This window comes from Ammospiza nelsoni, chromosome 22, assembly GCF_027579445.1.
Source record: "Ammospiza nelsoni isolate bAmmNel1 chromosome 22, bAmmNel1.pri, whole genome shotgun sequence".
NCBI lineage: Eukaryota > Metazoa > Chordata > Aves > Passeriformes > Passerellidae > Ammospiza > Ammospiza nelsoni.
Window position 1 is genome coordinate 581257 of NC_080654.1, and position 13368 is coordinate 594624.

The following is a 13368-nucleotide window of genomic DNA, read 5'->3' on the forward strand; positions in this document are numbered from 1 at the left end:
GCAGCAGCTGCCATTCAAACCTGGGTTTGCAAGGCTGAACCAAAGAACAGCATGTGGTTTTAATCTCTTTTCTCTTACTTTGAAACCCCATCATTTCCTGGCGACTTGTCTGCCTCTAAGGTAAAAGGTGTTGTTGCTTTCAAGTTGCAAGGGAAAAACGGAGAAGTTCTAACCAGCCCCTTGAAAAAATCAACATCAGAACGAACATACCTGAACTGCCCACAAAGAGGGTTTCTTTGAACTGTGTTTTGTGTGATCAAATAAGCTCAGCCTGCTGCCTCCGTGGGGAAATGCTGCAGCCCCTGCTCCGGGCAGAGCAGGAGTTAACTCCAATAACGACCCTGCCTGAATCCAAACCCTCCCCAGGGCCCCAAACAGGCAATTACAGCCACAGCCAATACCTGCACCACTGAGACACTGCAAAGACAAAGGGAGGATGTTGTTCTAGACATTAACTGCTGACATTTAAGACACTTAAGAATTTTACCAGTGCCTAATTTAAAAATAGAAACCCCAGAAGAAAGAACACAAGCACATTCTGGCAACGGGCAGAACAGATCATTTTTAATCTGCGCTGCCACAGACCGGGATGATGCTGCTGATCCCCACCATGGAACTGTGTTCGTGTTTCATGTACTAAAATAACAAATATTCGCAGTGATGGCTGGGGAGGAGGAGCAAGGGGGAAAAATGTTACCTACAATTCTTGATTCTGAAGGACTAAACCCTACTAAGAATATTAAAAATGTGTTTCCTGCAGAGGATCTGAAGCTGCCTGGTGATGAGCACACAATGCTCATGGCAAACTGGGCAGAAGGGCAGCTCTGAGCCCAGCACCCTGCTCTGCCCTGCCTGTTTGCTTTAGAAATGCCATTTCCCTGAGCCCATCCAGCGGGCTCAAAGTCCACCCAGGCCAGCTGTTTGTCCACTTGGGGCTGTGCCTGTGCCAGGGCCAGCCTGGGCTCTGCAGGGAGGCTTTGGCAATGCTCTGCACAGGCTCAAAGCCTCCTGCAAATGAAACCAGACGTTTTTTTACCTATAAATTCATTTGTACCAAATCTGAGGTGTCAGCACCAAGGAGCAAGTCAGTAAATCCCACGTCTTTATGTCAGTGAATGAATGCGTCCTCTGACACATGGCAACAGCAGAGTGGGAGCCAATCTGTTCTCCTCCCATCATAAAATAGGGAATGGGAACCTATTAGAGCTCCATTTACACATTGCAAAGCCATCAGGTCCCGAGGGAAGTTTAACAATTTATACATGCAGATCATAAAGCAAAGTTTAAAAAAGAAACTGTGGATATTTATAGAAATGCCAGCCTCATGACCATAATGCTTTTTTCCCCCCGAGACTGGCTCAGAAGTACAGTCACAACTGCACAGGGATAAAGATGAAGTCAAAGTCTATTTATCCAACAACCAGTCTTACCCCAGGTAAAAGGACCAAAGAATGAAAGGACCAAAGAACGCTCTGTACCTGCAGTTCATGGTCAGAGTGCACAGTGCAGCACCCAGGAAAGGGCTCAGGGAGCAAGAGAGCACTCAGAGGGGCAGCACACACAGAATGCCAGGTAACACAGGTACCCACTGAAGGGATTCCCTGCAGGATCCCCTGGGCTACCCAGGATGGCACTGTGTGCCCAGGGATAACTGCTGGGGCTCAGCCTGGCAGCATCACCCCATCCTGATGCCCATCCTGATGCCACCGTGTGGGTTCAGCCTGGCAGCATCACCCCATCCTGGTGCCCATCCTGATGCCACCGTGTGGGTTCAGCCTGGCAGCATCACCCTTCTCCTGCTGCCTGCATGGGTGGCACAGGCTGGAGCACAAAGGGCTGAGTCAGGCAAGCTCTGGCTCCCCAAACAAGGAGCAAAAGCAGCTCCCAGCCTCACTGCAAGAAGTCAAATGAGCTTTAATCAAACATGCACAGTGCGTGCTGCTGAAAGCCAGGGCACATAAATTCAGGAACAAAAGCTGCTGCAGAAATCAATAGCCTCCTGAAACATTAACACAGGCCAGCATTGATCAAAGGCCCTGGGACAAAAGGCTGCCTTGCAAATTAGCTGCTGCCTTTGCTTGCAAGCAAACACAGAGGCACGAACGCCGTGCCATGAATGGCCTGTAATGATGGTTTTGTTCGGGTGATCTCACCTCGGCTCACCACAAGGTCTCGCAGTCAGCACATCCCACACCCCTGAGCCGTGCCAGCCTGGCAGGGCTGGGCAGCTGCTCCAGAGCTCTTTTTGTGGCTCCCAGGCCATCAGCAGGGCCAGCCTGCCGTGCCAGCCTGCAAACACAGTGTCCTTGTCCTGCGGCTGCTCTGGGCAGGCTGGCCAAGGCACAGCAATAGCCTGGCTATCCCATCCCTGAAGATGCTGCCAATGCCCTCCCAAACCATCTCCAGGCCCAGCTTTCTCTTGTCCAGCACTGTGGGAGCAGATTCCTTTCCCCTCCTGGTCACTGCAGCCTCACCTTCCCTCCACACACCGGCACCTCTCCTTTCCTGCACACACAGCTCCGTGTCTCCATGTTAACATCTGATTAACTGTCCCCAACACACAGAAAGCAAAATGAGAAGCATTATTCAGGCTTTTAACGGCACATTTCCCTGACAACACCGACATTCCCAAGTTTCACAAGGCAGAGGGGATTATGTTCCTCACTAGAAACACCAGTTCAGCTTTCAGCAGCTCTGAGATGCACGCAGAGCTCACCACTCCAGTCTCCTGCCTGCTCCTGCCAAGGCCATCTCACCCCTCCTGGTAGGTGCATATACAAAAGTCACACTTCATCTCCCTTCGGCTGTGTTCTGCAGGTTATTTCTGCGCAGGGAGATGATTCTGCAGGTTATTTCTGCACAGGGAGTGAGGCTCAGACCCCTCCTGCAGGACTCACAGCAGGGAGGTTTCTCTGCAGTTCTGAAGTGCTCTCAGCCCTCACCTGCCCCAGCAGGGACTGTCCTGGCCAGGGGCCACCTCTGCCCTGCCTGTCCCATCCTGTCACTCCCACCTGGCTGTTCTGCCAGCTCCCTCCTTCCCCCAGCACATCACCCCCACCAGAGCAGCCCCTCTGCCTGCAGACCCCGCTTTTCTATTTCTGATCAGCAATTGTCCAATGTAAAACCCACAGCCCGAGCTGTCTGTGTTCAGTCCTGCCTGGCACACACAGGGTCAGGGCTGGCTGGGCATCCCTGGACAGGAGGGCTCTGACAGCACCTGCACAAGCCAATCCCACGCACACCGACCTCCCTGCAACTATCTGTTAAGGTATAACACAGTGAGCAAACACCATAATTGCTGTTTAATTTCCCCAGAGCCGAGCTCTGACAGGGGAAAAAAAAAAAAAAATCATGGAGGAGGGGAATAGCTTTGCAGTAATGAAAGAGAAAAGGTAAATGACAGCACTCCTCACTGGCTGCAACAGCCATGGCAGAGCAGGGGGAACACACTGTCCAGCTGTGGCCTTAATGAATTCACAATCTTTCTGGAATGCCTCAAGATTTTATTAAGTCAACTCAATTTAGCTAATACTTATAAAGTCCTGCAGTAAGAACAGTCTCCAGCGCTTCCCCTGATGCCCTGGCACAGGCTGTTCCCAGCATCTGCCCAGGGCAGGAGCAGAACACGGGTTTGTATCAAGGCAGAGTGGAACACACTGAGCCTGGGCAGGTCACAAATAACCCAGGACACTGCCCTGCACATCAGGAGACAGAACTGAGAACATCCATCCCTTCCATCTCACAGCCAGGGCAGGGGGGAGCCAGCACCCCTGCAGGTGTAGGTGACACCTGGCACAGGGCAGTGGTGACCATGGCAGGGCTGGGTTAAACCTGGACTCCATGATCCTGGAGGGCTTCTCCAGCCTCAGTGACTCTGTGCCTGGTTCTTCTCATGATCCACACCCAGAGAGAGGAAAGGGGAACCCCTGCACAAGCTGGAGGGTGAGAGGAGCAGCTGTGAGAGCCCAGGAGCTGCACTTGGCCCTTCCTGCAGTGACAGGCTCAGCTCCATCCTCTGCCAGCCATGACAAACAGCCCTGCACATGCTCTAATTAAGCAGCAAGTCTCAGCAGCTTGTTCAGTAGCACTGATTAATGTCCACCTTGGCTGCACAGGAATCCTGCATATTCCAACACATCACTGAGGTTTTAAGAGAGGCTTTTAAAAACCAAGCAATATTTCACTTAACACTACAAAAAGCCCCATTAAAAATGGTGCGATGCTCTCTGAGGAATGCCCTGCAGGTCTGGGCTCCCTGGCAGATCTCAGAAGCACAAGTACAGCCATTTCACCCTGCAGCCCCTCTTTGCAGGCCATTTGTCACCTCCTGGATGGCAGCACAGCCCTGGCTCCGTGGCCCCTGCTGGGAACTGCACTCCAGTTTGGGAGAGTGGCTGTCCCCACTGCCTCCCTGCCCCGCACACAGCCAGCCTAAACTCCCCGGTTCATTATTTGTGTGAAACTCCTGGCAAACAGGCTGAGCAAGTGGCAATCCAGAGAGGAGACAGGTGTGTGACAAACCCGGGCTGACTCCTTGGGCTTTATGCTCTCAATTTGCTCCCAGCACAGGAACAGCCACAGAATTTCCTGGGAACCCAGCCGAGGCTCCATCTGCATCTTCTGGATTTCATTTTGTTGTGGAAAAATCCTGCAGTCAGACAGAGCTTTATGCTTTCTAATTGTTTCTGCTAAATGAGCGCGGTACCCTGCTCAGCCCTCACTCACCAGGGGAACGGGAAGCTCCTCTCTCCCACAAATGAGGGCTCTGTTCTGTCTGAAGGGCTGCCACGGGTCCGCAGAGAACTGGGGCACGCCTGGGAGGGCCAAAATAAGCCTGGGACCTGAAGATTTCACTCCCAAGTTCCTCGAGCAGCGAAGGGACCAGAATAATGTCACTGTGCACCTAAACACACAGGGGACACTTCTGTAACTGCCCCAGGAGAATGTGTCTGCCCTTCTGAGCTCCTACCAACTGTCCCACAAAAGGGGTGAGGGATGGAATCACTGCCAGAGGAGTGAAGTCACTGCTGGAGGAATGAAATCACTGTCAGAGGAATGAAATCACTGTCAGAGGAGTGAAATCACTGCCAGAGGAATGAAATCACTGTCAGAGGAGTGAAATCACTGTCAGAGGAGTGAAATCACTGCCAGAGGAGTGAAATCACTGTTACACTGTCAGAGGAGTCAGTGCAGGGGCTGCAGAGTCAGGGGAAAAAGGAAAGGAGAACATGAGCTGGATGTAAGTGATCTCTCCTCCAAAACAAACATTATCTGCAGCAGCACAGCAACACCCCAGCACTGTACAGCATCTTCTCCTGATGACAAAGTCAATGAAGTTTCACAAATGAAGTCCCAGCACGTCCTTTTGAAGTTTTATGGCGTGGGGAAACAAAGAGACAGAAGATTTATAAATGGGCTGGGATCAATGCTGAGTGGGAAGGACAATTGTGCTGATTAACTCCAGCTCTGTGAGCAGCCCCTGAAACTCCCTCAGAACCCCAGCCCAGGCCTGCAGGACAGGGTCACCCCCTTGGAAAGGTCTGACCCAGTGCTCAACATTCACTTTCCTCGTGCCCTACACGAGCTGCTCTTTTGATAGCATGAATCCCTGCTTCACTCCTGCCTGCATGGCTTCAGCAAACCACAGAGAAATTGGAATTATCCACAAAAACACCAGTAACTCCTCTGTGTGCCACATCCAACTGGCCATTTCCATGCAGCTCATTTGTTCATCTCTTCCAGTGTTTGTAATTAAGGTTGCACAAACTGGCAGCAAATAAGATAATTACCATTTTATGGAACTTACCCTGGCTATGCAAACAACTCTTTTTCCCCTCCATTTTTAGGGATTTAAGCACCAGCTTCAGCAGTTGTGCCAAACAAGTGCAGAGCACACTGGGGCATTGTTTTAAGGCTGAGCCCCAGTTAAAAGCTGCCACCCCTCTCTGCATCAGGCCAGAATGGGAAGAAAGCTTTTGTAATTAAGGCTTCTTCCTCCAGAGACTCCTCTTTGTTAATCAACAGAGTTCCCAATCCCCACAGGAACTCTCACACTGTTGGCTGCATCCATTATTAATTATCAGAGCCTGTCCTTAGCAGTGGTGGCTCCAGGCCTGTGCAGCCCTGCCAGGGTCACCAGGAACGTCCCAGGGGCATCCCAGGGGCTGGAGCCACCACGGGGTTATCAAAACAGGGACAGCTCAGGGCCTCAGCCTCATACACATCTATTGGTTTTCTACTGTATTTATTGTTTATTATAAATATATATTTATATAGTTATATATTTGTTTATATTTATATATAAAATAATAGAATATATAGAATATTACATATAATTATATATTTATATATAAATATATCACAATATATTTATATATTTTGTATAATTATTATTTTATTTATATTTATTTAAAATTTTGTATATATGTATACAAATTTTGTATATAAATTATATATATTTATATATTATTTTTGTATTAATTTTCTACTCAGCTTTCCCTTTGCAACTTGCATTATCAACGTTCCTGGGGTTATAAATCCTGATTTTCTCCACCACTTTTATCTGCAATAATTCAACCCGTGCCCAATCCTGCAGCCCTGCTGGGATGCTCTCAGCCCTGGGCACTCACACAGGGCCAGGGAATGAGGAGCAGAGCTGAAATGCCTCTGAAAGGTGGCACAAGGTGCTTTTCCTGGGCCAGCAGTGCTGCTGTTGCACTCCCCAGCCCACATCCAGCAGCTCCTGTTGGGGCAAGCTCTCCAGATGTGAACTCACACTCGACTAAAGCGAGTGGGATAAATACCCAGATCAATTGATGCCAGTTACTGAGGAGAGCTCTCAGGGCATTGTCTGCACTGGGCTGCCTCTCTCCCACTGCACTTCCACCACCCCATCAACACTGAGAACGACAATGAGAATTTAGCAGCACAATGCCCAGAACAGGACCTGCTCAACGGAGGTGCCAATTATCCCTTGTACTGCACTCTCTCCTTGCTCCATAATTAAGGCTCTTGATGGGGCATAGCTGGAGTTCAGGCTGAGGAACAAACCCCACTTCCAGAGCCCAGGGCTGATCCCATTTCCACCCCACAGCCAAGGCAGCCTGGGTTCCTGGGGCTGTGACAGTGCCACGGAGCCATAAAGCACCTCCAACCGCCTCACTCCATCCTGCAAACATTTCTCTATTTATCTGCCCTTCATTACATGCACAATCTTATCATCCCTGCACATCCTCAAAGCGCCGGCCGCCAGGGTCACCCATCAAATATACATGGGAATGCTGCAGCTAATGACTGGAGCAGGCAGGGAAATGAAGGATGGGAGGAGTGGGAACCGCAGGATGCTTGGAAGGGATCATCAGTTACATCTGTGCATTTCCTGAGGTGATAATTGAATGACAGTGGCTGCGAGGAAAATCCATTTCTGAGCCTCAGAAAGGCCTGGTTTTGTGTGGCAGCGTGGAATGGCTGCCAGGAAATGGGAACAGCTCCTCTGCTCCCTGGGTTTCACAGAACCACATCCAGCACCACCGCTACTCACGCCAATACACAAATAGACAGATTTTGGGCATTTCAGCTGCACCCAGGCTGCCTGTTGTTGTGGTTTGCATGTCAGCTTTAATTAATTGAAGTGAAAGGCCTATTTGTGCATGTGCATGAGAAAGGGACACAACACAAGGACAGAGCATTGTCTACTCTCATAATTCCTGTTCAAACAAAGTATTAAAATTTTAATTCTGCTATTCAGCAGGGAACTTAATCCCCTGCACCTCAGGAAGGTGTACAGATGCTTATTTGTTTCCCAACACCTGAAATTGGGCTTGCAATGATTAAGAAAGTTTTACTACTTCAAAAATATTTTCATTATTTCCTCATGCCAGTTTTACAAATAGAATCACACTATAATCACCAAAACTTTCTCTGAGTTGTAACTGGGAGCTGTTTTTGCTGCTAGGTGAGTACTTCACAGCAGTAATTCCAGTTGGTATTTGAACCACCCCATTGCCAGAAGTGTCACCTGGGATCAATTCTGTCACCAGAGCAGCCCTGCAGGGCTGAGGGCAAACACTGAGTGCAGCTCAGTCACCCTGGCAGGGACAATGAAATAACCCCACATCCCCACCCCACAGCAGCATCCCCAGCTCAGGGAGCCCCCCTCCAGCTGGAAATGCCCCAGGTGGGATGGATGACATCCTGCTGATGGGAGGAGAGGATTTCCAGGGCTGATTTCCCCTGGCAGAGCTCACTCCTGGCCCTGCTCACCTGAGCAGCTCCCAGTTACCTGCCAAGCCCAGTTTAAGTCACCCGCTGGTCCCTGTGTGGGCAATGCTCCAGTCCCCAGGCTGCTGCAGCCTCTCTCAACAGCCACATGAAATCCTGCAGCATTTCTGGGCCACCAAGGGCTGCCTGCCTGTTCACTGGAGCTGCTGCTGCCCTTTGCTGCCCTGCAGGAAGCTCCTGGGCTCCCCAGTGAAATCAGAACTCAGTATATTGGCAGGTTTGTGTTACCAGATGCTGCACACTGAGAAGATAACACCCCACAAAACCAAGGAAACAAACCCACTGAATAAACAAAAAAATACAGAATCTGAAATTTTCCATTTTCAACAGGGCAAGGAGAGCTGAGAGGTGAGGCAGAACCAGCCACTTGTTTCACAATGTCCCATTCTGTAAGAGCTTTCATTTAAACACAGAACTCAGAACTGAAGGTGCCCCAGCAGCAGCAGCAGCACTGCCTGAACCCCGATGTGCTGAGCACTGACCTGCATTCCACACCTCCCACAGCAGATGTTTCGGGTTTTCCAAGCACATCTGTGCTGGATCACACAAAGCCTGGCCTGTCAAACGTGCACACTCCCCTCCTGTCCCAGCTCCTGAGCCGGGGAGCTGCTGGGCTTTGAGGGTTTATTACAAACACAAATCAGAAAATACTCATCACTACATACAGGAGACAAGCCGTGAAATTATCCCCACTGCTAATGAGGAATGGCAAGAGTTAATCTCCTGGAAATAACAGTTTTAAAAGTCCTCACACCTGGTTATTTCACCATGTAAACTATCAGCCCCTCTGATTCCATGCTGAAGACAGACACAGTGTGACCTCTTAATAAAAATCACAAGCACAGGATGTCCAACATCTGAGCAGGCCAGATGGAGGAAGAATCCTGTCCACTGACACCTGGAAAGCATCAAGTGAGCTCAGAGAAAGCAGCAGCTTATCAGTGCAAAGGCACCGTGGCACAGGGGGAGAGGGAGGATGGCTCCTGCCCTGAGTTATGGACACAGCAAACACAGCTCTCAGCACAGTCCCTGTCATTAAACCCTGATTTTAAACAGACTGCTCTCTCAGATCTGCTCCCTGAACAGCTGTTTTCCTTTTACTGCTCTCCAAGAACAGCTCCCTAAAGCAGTAGATTTTCTAGATTAAGTGTGGAAGGTTGAGGAGTATTTCAGTGTTTTCCTGTTGATCAGAGCCAGTAAGAAAAGAGGAATATTGAAGCAGGACATGAAGCAACCCCCCACCCCCAAACCACAAAGAACTGCCACGTAAGCTGCTTATCCCTCACTGATTGTTGCTTCCCTCCAGTCTCAAATTCCTTCTGTCAGGAAAAATCCTTAGCAAGCAAAATGTAACCAGAAGACAAAGCTAAGAGTTGTAAAGCAGCGTTAGGAAGAGCAATTCATTGTAGCTCACTATAATACCTGTACAGTGAGCTCACGAGTGAAAGAATTACCAATTCTTTCCAGCCCTGCTCCACCCTGGTGTCTCCAGCAAACATTAATCCGAGATCAGAACCCCTGAGAAGGTGAATTTGATCCCCACAACCAGGGAAAAGGAAAAGGGCAGCAGGAGTGCGGGGCATGGTTTGGGGCCATGCAGGTTCTGCAAGAGCTGCAGCTCAGCCCAGGGCAGGGGCCCTCGTCTGCAGCCCATTCCCCACCCAACACTGCAGCTGTGCTTGTGCAGGAACCCAGGCATCCTCCCTGTGCCAGGACAGGTGACACCCCTGCCCAGCCTGGCAGGAGGGACCAGCGCAATCAGAGCTCGGATGCAGCACTGAGGGGTCACAAACCAGCAGAGAAGCCCCCAGAAGGGGGAACTTCACCCCAGCATGTGACACCAACACCTGCTGGCCTCCTCCTCCTCTGCAGCCTGCTGATGTTCCACTTGTGTGGCTCTTGGAAGGACAAACTGCTATTAGCTGATAAGCTGCAGCCCCAGAGCTGCCCAAAGTGCTGGAATCCTAATCTCCAACCCCTGCACTGTCTGCAAGCAAAACTGCACACAGAAACATCCCTGACAGCCACAATTCCCCACTGCATTCTTCTCTTTAAACACTGTTTTTCTGGACCAGGTTTGCTTCCCCTGCAAACCAACCAACCATCCTGTGGTTCCAGACAGAGCACAGCGGCTTTCATCTGTTAGAAAGTCTCATTTCATTCTGGATTTCACTGACTGCAGCAGAATGTCACACCCTAAATAAATTCCTCAGAAAGATGCAGTGACCCAGAGGCACAGCTGAGTGCTGGAAAAAAGCCTGACATGGAAGCTCAGGGTGCTGATGTGTCTGCATGGAAAATGAGTGCTAAAAAACCCATCCCCAAGATGCCAGCTCCTGTTAATTACAAACACATCCAAGCACCAGCAGCTGCCACGAGCAAGGCACAGATCTGCAGGCACAGGGATGGGAGACATGACACAGCTCTGGGAAGGAAGGAAATCCTGTGCCATGTGAAAGACACACCACAAGAGCTATTTTCTCCTTAAAAAACCCACTTTGCTGTGCTTGATCTGCCCACACGTAAGCACAGGGGAAGTTGTGAATGTCTCATGTATCATCCCACAAGCAATTCCACCTCTCCTGCTTTCCCCCTCATTAAACTCAGCACAGCAACACTGCTAAGACACACAATCTGGTTCTGGTGCATCCTTGCAGGTGTTCTTTGGAAGGTAAACAGGCAATTTCTCTAAGTATTTCTATTGCTCAGGCCTGACATGTGGAATCAGCCTGGAATTCAGCCCATTCCCACAGGATGTGAGGGCAACCAGGATTCCCTGTGCTGACACTGCTGTCAGCAACTGCTGCCCAGCAAACAGGGCAAAAAGTGGCATTTCTGGGTGGGAATGAAACAAAAGCTGCAAACTAAGCCCCATGTTTTCATGCCTATGATAAAACTAAAAAGGAAAACACTGAAGATGCCCTGAACCTCTGGAATCTGAGTGGAATTTTTCCCGTGTTATTTCTCACAGCAGCACTGGCACCTCTTTAAAATGCCCCATGGATCTTTCACACACAAACACTCAAGAGGCTCCACAAACACCTGGCAGGCAGCACAGGCGTGTGAGGGCTCCTGGAGTGTTTATTTTGCAGCAATTCCAGACTTTGCAGGCAGGAGGAATTCTGCACCTCCAGCCCTGGAGCATCAGTGACGGCAGAGCTGGGCAGCACCCAGGGAGCAAAGAGGAGTTTGGGGGAGCAGAATAACCCAGGAGCCTGAACCCATCCGTGTACAGCACTGGAGGGAAAAGCAGGGAGCAGCTCCTGGGAGGTTTAAATCCTGTGTAAATCCTGATGGAGCTGAGGAGGGCAGCACTGCAAACCCTCACAGTGCAGAGAAATGGGTATCTTGAAGCTAGACAATTACTGTAACATTAAAAAAAAGAGTAGGGGGTGTTTTGCAAACACAAATAAAAATCAAACAAAACCCCCAACAAACCTGCAACTAATATAAATGACTTCCTCACAGTCACTCACGGCAGTTCCCTTGAGCAGGCAAACACCCAAGAACCAGAGCTCAAACAGGCAGAAGCTCCCACAGCACCCACAAAAATTCGAGTTTTCTAAACCACATTAAAAGTGTACAAAGGTCTGTGAGTATCACACGTAACTGAATTAGAACAGCTAAGCTCTTGCAGTGGCTGGGGAGAGACTGAAGCAGAAATATCTCAAAAATCAGAACTTCTAATTCCTAAAATATGAAGTCCCTGCTAGTCTGAGTTTGGGCTGGGGTTTTGTGCTGTTGTTGCTGATTTGTTTTGGGGTTTTCCCCTCATTTTGACGTGACCTTCATGGAATGGCAAACCCAGACGGAGCAGTGCCCCAGAAATGCTGTTTATCCACAGCCTGCAGGATTCCACCCAATTTCAGCTCAGGGATGACAGATGACAGCTACAGCAGCCAAACATAATGCCAGACTCACTTTTAAACATTTCCCATACCTCTGCTATGCAAGTTCCCTTGAAAAGGTCAGAGCAGAACTTCAGCAGCTCCAAGAAACGTGAGACCTCAGTGCTGGCACAAAGAGCTAAGGCAGCAATTCCGAGGTGATTCACAGCATCTGTCGGTGCTCCTCAATTGCTGCAGCCACGAAAACTCGTGCAGTTGCAATCTGCGGGTGCCAGCAGGGCAGAGCTGTGACTCAGGGCTGTAAACAGGGGAGGAGGGCTATGCAGGAGTCACAGGGATGGCTCTGACACAGGAGCAGCCCCTGGATCCCTCTGAGCAGCTCCGTTCATGTGCTCCATGCAAAACCAGCCATGAACCTCAATACAGAATAAATAGGTGGCAGATAGGAAGGGCAGTTTTATGCCCACAGTGAGCAGACAATTTCTTCTCAGAAGCTCTAAAAGCAATGTTTTTCTAAAGCCAGGTAACAAGAAGGAAAAAAAAATCTCTCCCATCAAATGGCACAGAGTAAGAACATGAGGTGGGATTGTTAAATCAATACAACTTCAGCACAGCACTGAGGGAGGGAGGAAGGCCTTTGTCCCTGTCACTTCTCCACAGCAAGGTGAAGGTCCAGGCACAGCCTGGAGCTCCTCCAGCAGCATCAGGGAAAGGAGCTTTTCCATTTGCCCCTTTAGAGCCCAGGCTGTGCAAGGTTTATGGCACATGTTTGCCATCACATCTCGGTGGGCAAGGCTCTGCAGGGCACAACCAGGGCCCAAACCAACCCCTCCTGTCTCTGTCTGTTGTTCCCCCAGTTCCTGAGCCATTTCCAGCTGTATTCCTGCAGTCCCTGGAGGAAGAGCTGCTGCACAGGAGCCAGACAAGCTCCAGGGAAGCACAACCACCACAGGTGAGCAGCCCTGCCCAGGCTGAACACAACTTACTGCACTGAGCAAACTCACCCTCAACCCTAAAAGCAAGGGAAAATAACAGATGGAGAGCAGCAGACTGCAGGAACAGGGCAAGGAGAGGGAAAAGGGCTGGGTTTATAGCTTGGTGGGGTTTCTTTTGGTTTTACTTTGGCTTGTTTGTTGGGGAGGTGGCATGATTTACTTCTCCAGCTCCCTCTCATTGCAGCTGAGGTAATGAAAGGCTTGGGCTTTGGCAAAGATCCCCTCCTTAGCTATAAAAATAAAAT

The 13368-nt window shown here is 49.8% G+C and overlaps 1 protein-coding gene across 2 annotated transcripts in view; it reads right to left on the reverse strand.

The window, feature by feature from the left end:
- The window catches only part of RERE (arginine-glutamic acid dipeptide repeats), a 106668-nt gene that overhangs the window by 14007 nt on the left and 79293 nt on the right, over positions 1 to 13368 (reverse strand). The window lies entirely within an intron of this gene.